The 11,799-nt window shown below is 36.5% G+C and overlaps 1 long non-coding RNA gene across 7 annotated transcripts; it reads right to left on the bottom strand.

Annotated features, from left to right (window-relative positions):
- Positions 1-231: 231 nt before the first annotated feature.
- On the bottom strand, positions 232-5,029 carry LOC127122324 (uncharacterized). 7 transcript variants are annotated; one of them, XR_007803522.1, is made up of 6 exons: positions 2,798-5,029; positions 2,081-2,259; positions 1,853-1,930; positions 1,390-1,777; positions 665-1,018; positions 232-596 (listed from the first exon to the last, which is right to left on the bottom strand). It is a non-coding gene; the product is annotated as an uncharacterized LOC127122324 (long non-coding RNA). The 7 variants fall into 7 exon arrangements; XR_007803521.1 differs by having other exon boundaries at positions 232-1,018; positions 1,390-1,666; positions 1,728-1,777; XR_007803517.1 differs by having other exon boundaries at positions 232-1,018; positions 1,390-1,666; positions 1,728-1,777; positions 1,859-1,930.
- Between the last annotated feature and the right edge of the window lie 6,770 nt (positions 5,030-11,799).

Here is an 11,799-nt window from a genome sequence, read left to right as displayed (position 1 = left end):
ATCCAATTTTATTGTCCAATTCACTTTGGTTATCCATTTTTACAATTTGATCCATTTTTACAATTTGATCCATTAGACCATTTTTGTTCAAATCCATTATCCGTTATCAATACAAAAATCCATATCCAAAATCCAAATTTCGTAAGGCCCATATAATCCAATTTGATTTGATTTTAATCCATTAACCCATAAACCAGTTCATTATCCATTTTGAAATTGAATCCAACTGTGTCCAATTAAATCCAAATCCAATAATTCATATCCATTTAACCTCAAGTCAATTACACAATCACAAATCCATACATAATCTTAATTCCCACACATTCACATCATTCAATTCAACCTTTCCATGTAAACTTTTCAAAGGAATTCCAATATCAACATTAGCACTAAACAGGAGGAAAGACGTAAGTGCAGCAGAGCTAAGCGGTGGCTTTGGTTGTGTTACCCATGACGTCAAGGATATCCATGATCTCTCAAACACTTTCAGGATGCCAGCTCGTTTCTACAACGCCTCCAGCATTATTAGCTATGAGGCCAAATATATCCATGGTAAGATTAGGCAGCAGTGATAACCATTCCCGCTGTTGTTACAACTGAGGAAAACAAGCCACATTCAGAGAGAAAACGCGAAATCACCAAAATCGAAATGCAGAGATCATACTTATAATGCAATTGTGGTAGGGGCTGGTGGTGTTGGTTTGAGAGCTGCTATTGGACTTTCAGGACATGGATTCAATACTGCTTGTATTACTAAGCTTTTCCCAACTTATTCACGCACTGTTGCAGCTCAGGGTGGCATTCATGCGGCATCGGGAAATATGACTGAAGATGACTGGAGGTGGCACATGTATGACACTGTCAAAGGACGTGATTGGCTAGGAGATCAAGATGCCATCATATATATGTGTATGGAAGCTACCGCGATCCAACAAAGTGGAAGCTGTACGAGCGACATAAGCGTGTCGCATCCTGCAATGTCCACGATCCAGCACGACAGGTTATTTTTGGACAAACTCTGCATAAACAGTCAAATCCTGTTAGAAACCCGCAGGACCAAATGGGCAGCAATATAATCTAGAGACTTACTCAGCATTTTGTTTCTATTACATGGTATGCTAGGATACTAATAGCAGGAATAAGCCATAAGAAGAACTTAGGACAGAAAAGCTAAGACAACATTTGCTAGCCCCGACAGGAATCGCACATCCACTGTAAACATAAATACTGGCCTTGACAGAATTGCAGGTGTCGACGGTAAGGGGACAATCAAACGGAGATAACTATTCCTATGGGATTTATACCGGATGGGCCTGATAACTTATTGGTATAGGAGTCAAGGGTCTGGTTTCCGTGGCAGTGGCTAATGAAAAGGGGCCTTAGCATTACCTTGTTGTTGGGTGGATTCAGAGTCATAGGATGGTTTTGATAGTGATGCACCGGCACTTTGTGGAACGGTACTGCAACCTTACAAGCCATAACCATCTATTACTACTGAAATTGCTCGTAAGAGGAAATGACCAAAGTGCAGCATCCCAACGTAACAACGCTGCTAGCACTCCCGAGTCTCCATCAAAAGCTTCTGAAGGCAACGCGTAAGCCACGCCGACAACCAAACCACAAAATGCAGCCATAGATGAACGACTTCTCACCAACATGCCATGACCTGCGAACGACAACAAACTGAGCCGAAATTCCAAAACAAATAAACGACATCGAAACCGAACCTGCATCCTTCAGGCCTGCAGCAATATCTTCGGGATAACCGAAAATCACCCTGCAAAAGCAAGATTGGGGTTAACCAGCTGATGGACTGAACCGAAATTCATCAGACACAATATGAACTGCAGACCTGCACCTGACCGCATAACCATCATCATGAGCCCTTTCGATATAACTATCGTTGAATATCAAGCAAGTCTCAAGAGGCCTGATGCAAGACAGTAAGCCATTTGCAGGAAATGTTCAATAAACCACAGAGGACCGTTCATGTTAATTCATTCAGTGGCACACAAAATTGGACACAAATCAGATTGAATGCAACAGCTAGCTAATTCAACCATTCAAGAAGAAAGCAAACCTAAGGTGAGTGTCCTACAAGCTGAACTAATGGTCATGGAGTTGGGTCCAAGATGAGCCATCCATTGCATCAGCAGGTGTCCTGCAGAGCCCAAGTAATGCAACAATTATTCAAGACAAGCATTCAGTTCGTGATCAAAAGGCAAACAGTTTAGATAAGGAATCAAAGCCAATCCCAACCTGCAGTGAGAGTCAAATGCCATAATAAGTGTAAGTTTGGTTAAACTTGCAAGATTGAACAATTCGGTTAAAACCGCTCCCAAGGCAATGCAGTGCATATCCACAGTTGGATATAAAATCAAACAAATGAATTAGAGAATAAAACGCACGTGTGTTATTTACCAAAATCCCACACGACTCACTCTTTTCTCACTTATTATCAAATTTTACAAGAAAATAAAAACCTTTGCCAACTGGATAAATCAAGGCCCAACCACTCAGAACGAATTCCCCAAACGACCCTCTTGGATCACGCTATAAATAGGGCAATCATTGCCAATCATTGGGGCCGAATTTTTCTGATCCAAAAACGAGTTCTGCACTCTTTCCCTAACCCTTAGTACACGCTCACTCCATTGTTGTGAGAGCTTCAACATTCGAAGCTCTACACGGCAGAGCTAAACCACCAATCAACGCTCCACTCTCACCATTGCTTTCACGTGTGGACTCGTAAGAAGAAGAAGAAGAAGAGAAGTGCGAAGAAGGAGGAAAGGAATACTTGCTAGCAACAAGGTCGAACCGAATCTGGATTCACGATGCAAGGACGATTTGAATAGAGTATGCTTCCTTCACCGCAGCGTAACGACGAGTCGAGTGGAATTTTTGCCTTCAGCTTCGATACACAGTGATTGGAGAGCGGCGAACATTAGCGACACGCACGGTAAGGTACGTCTTCCCTCAACATATACATATAGCACATTTCTGTTTTCGATTTCATTTCGAGGATAAGGTTGAGCGTAGATTCCATGGTGCTTTTCCCGATGTCTTCGTGAGTGAGGAGGCGTGTTCGGGTTTTTGCTGTTGGATAAATGGTTTAGGTTCGGACTATTGGATAACTGGTTCAAGTCCATGCTGCTTTGTGAATTGATTAGTTAAACGGACAATTGGATTAATTGATTAGATAATTGGATAATTGGATTAATTTATTAGATAATTGGATTACTTGCCTAGAGTTGTAGATAATTGGGTTAATGATTCTAGAATATGGTTTGATGATTGTTTAGAATTTTATTTTTGATAATGGTTTTTTAATCTTAGAATCTCATTTTCTCTTAACCTTTTGATAATTGTTTGTTGATATTAGAAATAACTTAATATTAAACTTGATATTGATTGACATTAGAATTTTAATTTGATCGTAATTGTGATATTGTTTGATAATTTTAGAATGTTGTTTTACTTTAGACATGTGATTTATATTTTTGTATTGATTTCAATTCTCTTATTTTCTATTTTGATTTTGATTTTGATTTTGATTTTGATTTTGATTTTGATTATGATTAATCTTGATTTCTAACATCTAACAACTAACATCTAACAATTAACATCTAACTTTTAAATATCCGCATTCTAATTTCTAACTTTTTACTTTTCCGCACCTAACTCCTAACATTATCTTTTTATCATTTACTTACTTTTATTTTATTTTTGCTATATCATTGTACATTCTTCATTCATCTCATCTAAAAATGACTAAAAATGGATAAGACTTCAAAAATAAAAAAGATAATTCTCAAACATGTAATGGACATTGGAATGGACTTAGAGATTGTTGTTAGGACCCTTGCAAAATACCTTGGACAAATATTCAACCCGAACATGGATGGAGCATTCAAGATCCAAGACAAATTGTAATCTTTTATGTGCTTTCTAGTTTATGACACAATTGCACACGCATGGATTTCTCTTGGGCTACCTGACATTAGACATTTTATTTCCGCACTCCCTTGTACTTTACCTGTACCCCCTCCCCTTTCCGATGTACGCATTTACTTGCTTTCTTTTATTGCTTCTTAGCTACTCCTTAGGCATTAGGAACGTTCACCCATTCAAAATCGATAATCAAACCCTTGATCCAACGTCAAGCAGTCTCTTTTTCAAGTCAAACTCAATAAACAAACCCTTGATCCAACATCAAGCGGTCTTTTCCAAATCAAATCCAAAAACACAATAAATGGCGATTAGGATCGTACGTCACGAGCCTTAAGCGATAAAGAAGGGATGAGACTGGAGCTTTCTTTTCATTCTGAATGCTTCGAACACAAGACGTTTGGCTTGGTAGTCTGAGATATTCACCTTTATCCATAGTCTTTAGTGCAATCCGAAATCAATAACACTTTCTCCAAAACTTAAAAATAACTCAACGCATTCAACCCTTTTGTTTGAGCCTTAGGGCGACACAATCGAAAATTCTTCTTCAAGGTAATAAAATCAACAAAACAAACAAACAAGTTTAAACCCACGAACTACGAAAGCTATGATTTCTCACTTCAACAAGTGGGCATACGTAGGCACGAGGATCCATTCCTTGGCGAGCACACTAATTTAAAATCTACCTTCACTCCGCTTAACTTTGGCAAGCAAACATTCGATAAACAACACCCACTTAAGCGCAAGCATCCTAGATGGTTCCCATGGAGTACCATGGATGTGAGGGGTGCTAATACCTTCCCCTTGCATAACCGACTTCCGAACCTGTTCGTGGTTGCGATGACCATTCTTTGGGGTTTTCTCGATATTTTCCCTTTCCTTTGGAATAAATAAAAACCGATGGCGACTCTGTATTTTTCGCATAGCGACAGGTATATTTTAATTTTTCTATGTTTTGTCATGATACATGCAAAAATCCAAGTTTGGGGTTTCTTTTGGAATGGCAAATACTTTAAGTTTTCGGTTGGGCTTTTTAGAATCTAAGGATCAAAAAAAGTGTTGATGAAAAAAAAAGAATAGAAGTTAGAAAAATTGTTATAATGTTAAAATTTAACTCTTCTGAGAAAAAAAGAGAAAAAGAAAGTTAAAATTATAATACCCATAAGTGGAAACAAACAAAGAATATGTAAGAATGGTGTAAAAATAGGAGGGTAGCAGCTACTTAACTCAAAGGAATTAAACCTCCTGGCCAAATATATCTTACCATGACATAAGCCACATTACGACTTTGGAAAGTTCTCAAAAGCGTGTATTCGAATAGAAAGTGGAAAATTTTAAGAAGCCTTGTAAATTCATATGTTTGATGTCAATTATATGTGAATAAGTGTTTACCACATTTTTTCAAATAAGAGTGAATGGTGAGTTTGAGAGAAGGTTGTGTATATAGAAGGTTGAAGAAAAACTCTTTGTATTATGTTGGTTTGAAGCAAAGAATGGAAGTGATAACTCGACAATGATTGGTGTCTGTGACTGGTTTGGTAAGTACAAAGTTTTAAGAAAGATCACAGTTAAGAATGAGTTCCTTGAGGATAAGTAACAATGTAAGTTTGGGGTTGTGATGACACGTTGTCATCATGTAATTTGTAGAGGCATTTGCAATTATTTTTGATGATTTTTGGTTTATTTTTATCAAGTTAGACCAATAAATAATAAGGAATTGAAGAAGTGGAGAAAAGATAAATAAAGATGAAAATAAGAAGAATCAACAAAAAAAAAAAGCAAAAAGCTACTGGAAAATTTGTGTGTGAAACAACAAACACCATGTGCGTGATGCCATACCTCTAAAGAATTTTCATGCATGATTAAAAGAATCATGCGAGCAATGTTAACCTTAAAGAGAAATTGTGTGCGTGAGTAAGAGGATCGTGTGCATGATTTGTACCTTCTTCTTATGCGTTTTTCTTCTATCAAGAGAAAAAGGTAGAGGAAAGGGGGGGGGGGGGGAGAAGGCATTCTTGTGATTGATTTTTAACGGTGAAACCCTTTCTGGACCTTTAAGCAAATGTTTTCAGAACCTGAAGAAAAATTCTAAACAGATATTCATGTATTGTTTCTTTATCACTTCAGTTATGATTCCTATTAGTATAAGAAGACAAGTTTTATTGATTCGTTCTTGTTAGATGAACCTCTATGAATCTGTTAGATCATATGTTCGTGTATCTTACTATTTGACTTTTTGATTAATTGAATATTTTTATTTAGTTTATTTTCATGTTCATTGCTTTAAATGTGTTTACAGATGCATATAATAATCCAGATTTGTAGTGATTACTAACAATAGCTCTATTGATTTGAATGAGATTAACCTATTCAACTTAGTATTTGATTAGAGATAAGAAATTATAAGTTATGATTTAGGGTTCAGTGCACCAATTATCGCATCTTATAACTATCCAGCTGGCCTAATGAATTAGGGAGTTTTCGTATAAGTTAGCGAGTTATACACTAATTGATTGGGTATAATAGTTGTGTTAGTTCGTCGTATTCAATGAAGATTAGTTTAAAAAGAAAATAAATGCAGTTGTCAAAGTTGAGGTTTAGGTGATTCGAATAAAAGCTGATTGCCTTTTAATATGATATTTTCTAAAACTTATTTACTTTTTCCTATTGAATCATGTGAATAAGATATGTTCATCCTTCTTAGCTTGATTTTGATGAAGGCAAAAGGATATCTTAAGAAGAAAGGTCAAAGAAGAAAAAGTTTTAATTAAGTATCAAGTTTGTGTCAAGTTTTGAATTTTAATGATATTGGATCATAGACCAAGGTAAAATGTTCAATTCAATGATTATACACCTTAAATGCTCAAAGAAAAGTTAAAAAATCATTTTATGTATTATTTTCAAAATGGAAAAAATTGGGGGTTTTAACTTAGAAAATTTTCTAAGTATTTAACTAGTTAATCGATTAACCATACCTTGTTAATCAATTAATCATGTATATGTTTGAAGCAAACATTGAATTTCCATTAGGATAATCAATTACCCTATATGGTCAATCGATTAACCATTCCAAAAATGAACTAAAGGTGATTGACTACCCTATGTGGTCAATCGATTAACCATGTTATTTTTCATAACAATTTCTTAACGTTATGGAATGTCTAATGATTACCTAAACTATGTTAATCGAATAACCTATGTTTAATGTTGAGTTTTTTTTGAACCAATGAACACCTATTGATCTCGTATGATTATAGAACCCTTTCAAAACATTGCAAATGATCATAAACATTTTCCAAACATTGTTTCTGAAAATTCAAGAGGTACATGGTTCATTATAAATAGGAGGATTTTTCAAATTCAAAATCACCTTCTTAATGTATTAGATTTAATTATTAGATTTAATTCATATTTAAGTTTGTTAGATATTAGATTTAAATATTAGATTTGATTCATATTTAAGTTTGTTAGATATTAGATTTAAATATTAGATTTGATTCATATTTAAGTTTGTTAGAGGCTTATAAATAGGGTGTCAATCATTGTAACTTTTAATCCTTTTTGTAGCCATCATTCTCTGAATAAGAATATTTCCATTCATCATATATTCTACCTTTGCACCAACAATTGGTATCTAGAGCTCCGGTTCAGATTCATTGGGAAACACGGGAAACACGAGTGAACGTGAGGTCTTGTGTGTTTGATTTTGATTCTTAGATTCGTGTTGAATCTTGAACAAAATCTGATCAGAATTTTAATTCTGTGGGTTGGGAAACACTGTGTGAGAAATCTGAGTGTATTATGCAAGGTAGAAAGATGAACGGAAACGGCAACATGAACACCAAACTTCCAGTATTTGACGGTAAAAACTGGAATCGTTGGATGATCCAAATGCGTGTACTGTTCGGTGCTCAAGATGTTCTAGATCTTGTCACTGATGGTTATGTTCCGGTAGCAGCAGATGCGACGGATGAACAGAAAAACACGCAGAAGGAAGTAAGGAAGAAGGATCAGAAAGCATTGTTCTTCATTCATCAATGTGTTGATGTAAATGTGTTTGAGAAGATTGCAGATTCAACGACAGCAAAGGCTGCGTGGGACACACTGGTTAGATGTTATGGTGGTGACGCATCAGTGAAGAAGGTGAAGCTTCAGTCCTTGAGAAAGCAATATGAGAATCTCAACATGAAGAATAATGAGAAAGTTTCTGAATACATCTCCAGAGTGATTCTGATCACTAATGAGATGAAAGCGTGTGGAGAAACTCTTTCTGAAGAAACAATCATGGAGAAGGTATTGAGATCCCTTACCTCTCAATTTGATTACATTGTGGTAGCAATAGAGCATTCCAAAGATCTGAGCACCATGAGAATTGAAGAGCTGCAGAGCAGTCTAGAAGCGCAAGAGTTGCGTTTGACTGAGAGAACTTCTGAAAGGGAAGTAGAACAGCAGGCTCTGAAAGCAACTTCTGATAGGAGGTATCAGAAGCAGTCAGAAGCCAGGAGAAGATCTGATGGTGGTCAGAAGTCAGAAAGCTCAACCTCTGATAAACAAAAGAATGTTCAGAAGGGAAAAGAGAAGTATGATAAGAAGAAAATCCAATGTTACTGCTGTAAGAAGTTTGGTCACTTTGCTAGAGACTGTTGGTCAAATAAGGAGAGAAAATCAGAAGAAGCAAATATAGCCAGAAGTTCTGATGACGAATCTGTGCTATTGATGGCCTCTGAATTTGGTGATATGGATCTGATAGACTGGTGGTATATGGACACTGGCTGTTCAAATCATCTTACTGGAAACAAGAAATGGCTGGTTGACTTTGACTCTGAAAAGAGGACAAAGATCAGATGTGCTGATGACAAATATCTTAATGCAGAAGGTATGGGAAATGTCAGAGTGACTCTGAACAATGGGAAAACAGCATTGATTCAGAACGTGTGGTATGTACCTGGCATCAGAAGCAATCTGATGAGTGTGGGACAATTAATTGAGAAAGGTTTTTCAGTTACCATGAAAGACAATCTTCTGAAGTTGTATGACTGCAATCAGAAGTTGATTATGGAGTCAGAACAGGGAAGGAATAGAACATTCAAGGTGAATGTCAGAACTGCAGACTCAGAATGTCTTAGTGCAACAAGTGCTGAGAAGGAGAGTGAGCTGTGGCACAGAAGATTTGGTCATTTGAATTTCAGAAGCTTAAAACATCTGAATTGAAAGAAGTTGGTACATGGAATTCCTGCAATTAAGAAGCCTGAAAAGTCATGCAAAGTTTGTATGGAAGGAAAACAACCACGATTGCCATTTGCGTCAGAAACTGCTCCAAGAGCAAAACATGCCTTGGGAGTTGTACATTCTGATGTGTGTGGTCCATTTCCAGTAGCATCGATTGGAGGGAATAAATACTTTGTGTTATTTGTTGATGAATTCACAAGAATGACATGGGTATCCCTTATTAAGTTTAAACACGAGGTGTTTGATGAATTCAAGAAGTTCAGAATGAAGGCTGAGAATCAGAGTGGTCAGAAGTTGAAGATTCTTAGAACTGACGGTGGAGGTGAGTATAACTCCAAAGAGTTCCAGAAGTTCTGTGAGGAGAATGGAATTGAGCATGAGGTTACTGCTCCTTATACCCCTCAACACAATGGTCTTGCTGAAAGAAGAAACCGCACTTTGCTTGATATGGTGAGAAGCATGCTAAAGGAGAAGAAGCTTCCTCAGAAGCTCTGGGGAGAAGCTGTTGCCACCGCAACGTATGTACTCAACCGATGTCCTACAAAGAAGTTGAAGGAAATAGTTCCAATACAGAAGTGGACTGGAGATAAGCAAAGTGTTAGTCATCTGAAGGTGTTTGGTTCTGTTTGCTATAAACATGTTCCAGAAGCCAGAAGACAGAAGCTGGATGATAGAAGCAAAGTGATGATTCTGATAGGGTACCACAGTACAGGTGCATATAAGCTCTATTGTCCAGAAACCAATAAAATTGAATTCAGCAGAGATGTGATTGTGAAGGAATCAGAAGTTTGGAATTGGGATAAGTCTCAATCTGACTCTGATGTTAGAACCTCTGAAGAAAGGTCAGAGTTCAGAATTTCTGAGGTTGGAGTAAACTCTGACGTTGATTCTGATTCTGATAGTGATTCTGACTCTGGAGAAGACTCAGAAGATGAAGGTGACTCTGATGATCCAGATTCTGATGACCCAGACTCTGATGGTAATCCAGATTCTGGTGGCAATTTAGACTCTGGGAATATGCCAGACCCTGAAGATGGTCAAAGCTCTGGAGGAAGTCAACCATCTGAAGCTAGAAACTCTGAAGCTCAAGACTCTGGACAAGTTCAGAGACCACAAAGAATCAGAAACATCCCCAGAAGATATACAGAATTTGATATGCTGCAAGACACTGAAGTAGACTCTGAAGGAGAAGTTATTCAGTGTGCCATGTTAGTAGACTCTGAACCCATAAGTACAGAAGAGGCTCTTAAGCAGAAGCTCTGGCTGAAGGCCATGAAAGAAGAACTTGATGCTATAGAGAGAAACAAGACTGGAAGTTCTGAACAAGAGATAGCCAAGTTCAAGAAAGTTCTGATGAATGAATTCGAAATGACTGATCTAGGCAAAATGACATACTTTCTAGGGATGGAGTTCAGATACTCTGAGAAAGGTATTATTTTGCATCAGCTCAAGTATGAATTAGAACTTCTGAAGAGATTTGATCTGAAGAATTGTAAGATTGCTGTTACTGCATGCCAAGCTGTGTGGATTCTGAATCTATTGCAGGATCTGAAGATTAAAGTAAACAAACCTCTGAAGCTGATGATTGACAACAAGTCTGCAAACAATCTTGCCAGAAACCCAGTGTTGCATGGGAGAAGCAAGCACATTGAGACCAAGTATCATTTTCTGAGACATCAAGTTCAGAGGGGAGTGTTAGAAGTTGTACACTGCAGCACTCAGAAGCAGTTGGCAGATGTTCTGACGAAAGCTATCAAGACTGATCAATTTCTCAGATTAAGGGATGGAATTGGTGTTACAAGTTTTGATGGAATATGAATTAAGGGATGGTATTAGATTTAATTATTAGATTTAATTCATATTTAAGTTTGTTAGATATTAGATTTAAATATTAGATTTGATTCATATTTAAGTTTGTTAGATATTAGATTTAAATATTAGATTTGATTCATATTTAAGTTTGTTAGAGGCTTATAAATAGGGTGTCAATCATTGTAACTTTTAATCCTTTTTGTAGCCATCATTCTCTGAATAAGAATATTTCCATTCATCATATATTCTACCTTTGCACCAACATAATGAACAATTTTGTCTGTTTTAAGTATAAGTAAATATTTTGGCAAAGAAACTTTTTATGCATAATTTTCAAATCATATGTGAACACTTTTTGAGCGTTTAAATATTTATATTCTATTCATTATTTCATTGAAGGACAAGATTGAAATTGTTATATCATAAAAGTGGAAAAGTTATCAAATTGTCAAAGTTTGTTGCTAAGTCAGTTTGTTACAAATTATCTATTTGTCTGTAATTTTTCACCAAGTGTGTGGTGATTATTTATCTCTAAGAAAGTGTTGTACTTATTATAGGTTGTTGCAAATATGAAAGGTTATTTTTCTATTTGTTGGAAAAGTCCTTTGAATCATGGTTATTCAAAATCCACCATAATTGTTGGTGTTTGAAAATAAAGAAAGCGCTATGCTTCTTTGTTATTGTTAGAAGACTGTAAGAGAAGTCTTAGTGGTAGGCTTGTACACAAACCTGACAATAGTGAAAATCTCTCACACGAGTGTGAGGGGACTAGAGTACTCTTGTTTTGAAAGAGGAACGAGATATATTATT

Source organism: Lathyrus oleraceus, chromosome 1 (assembly GCF_024323335.1).
Source record: "Lathyrus oleraceus cultivar Zhongwan6 chromosome 1, CAAS_Psat_ZW6_1.0, whole genome shotgun sequence".
Classification (NCBI taxonomy): domain Eukaryota; kingdom Viridiplantae; phylum Streptophyta; class Magnoliopsida; order Fabales; family Fabaceae; genus Lathyrus; species Lathyrus oleraceus.
This window is presented reverse-complemented; position numbering and strand designations above follow the sequence as displayed.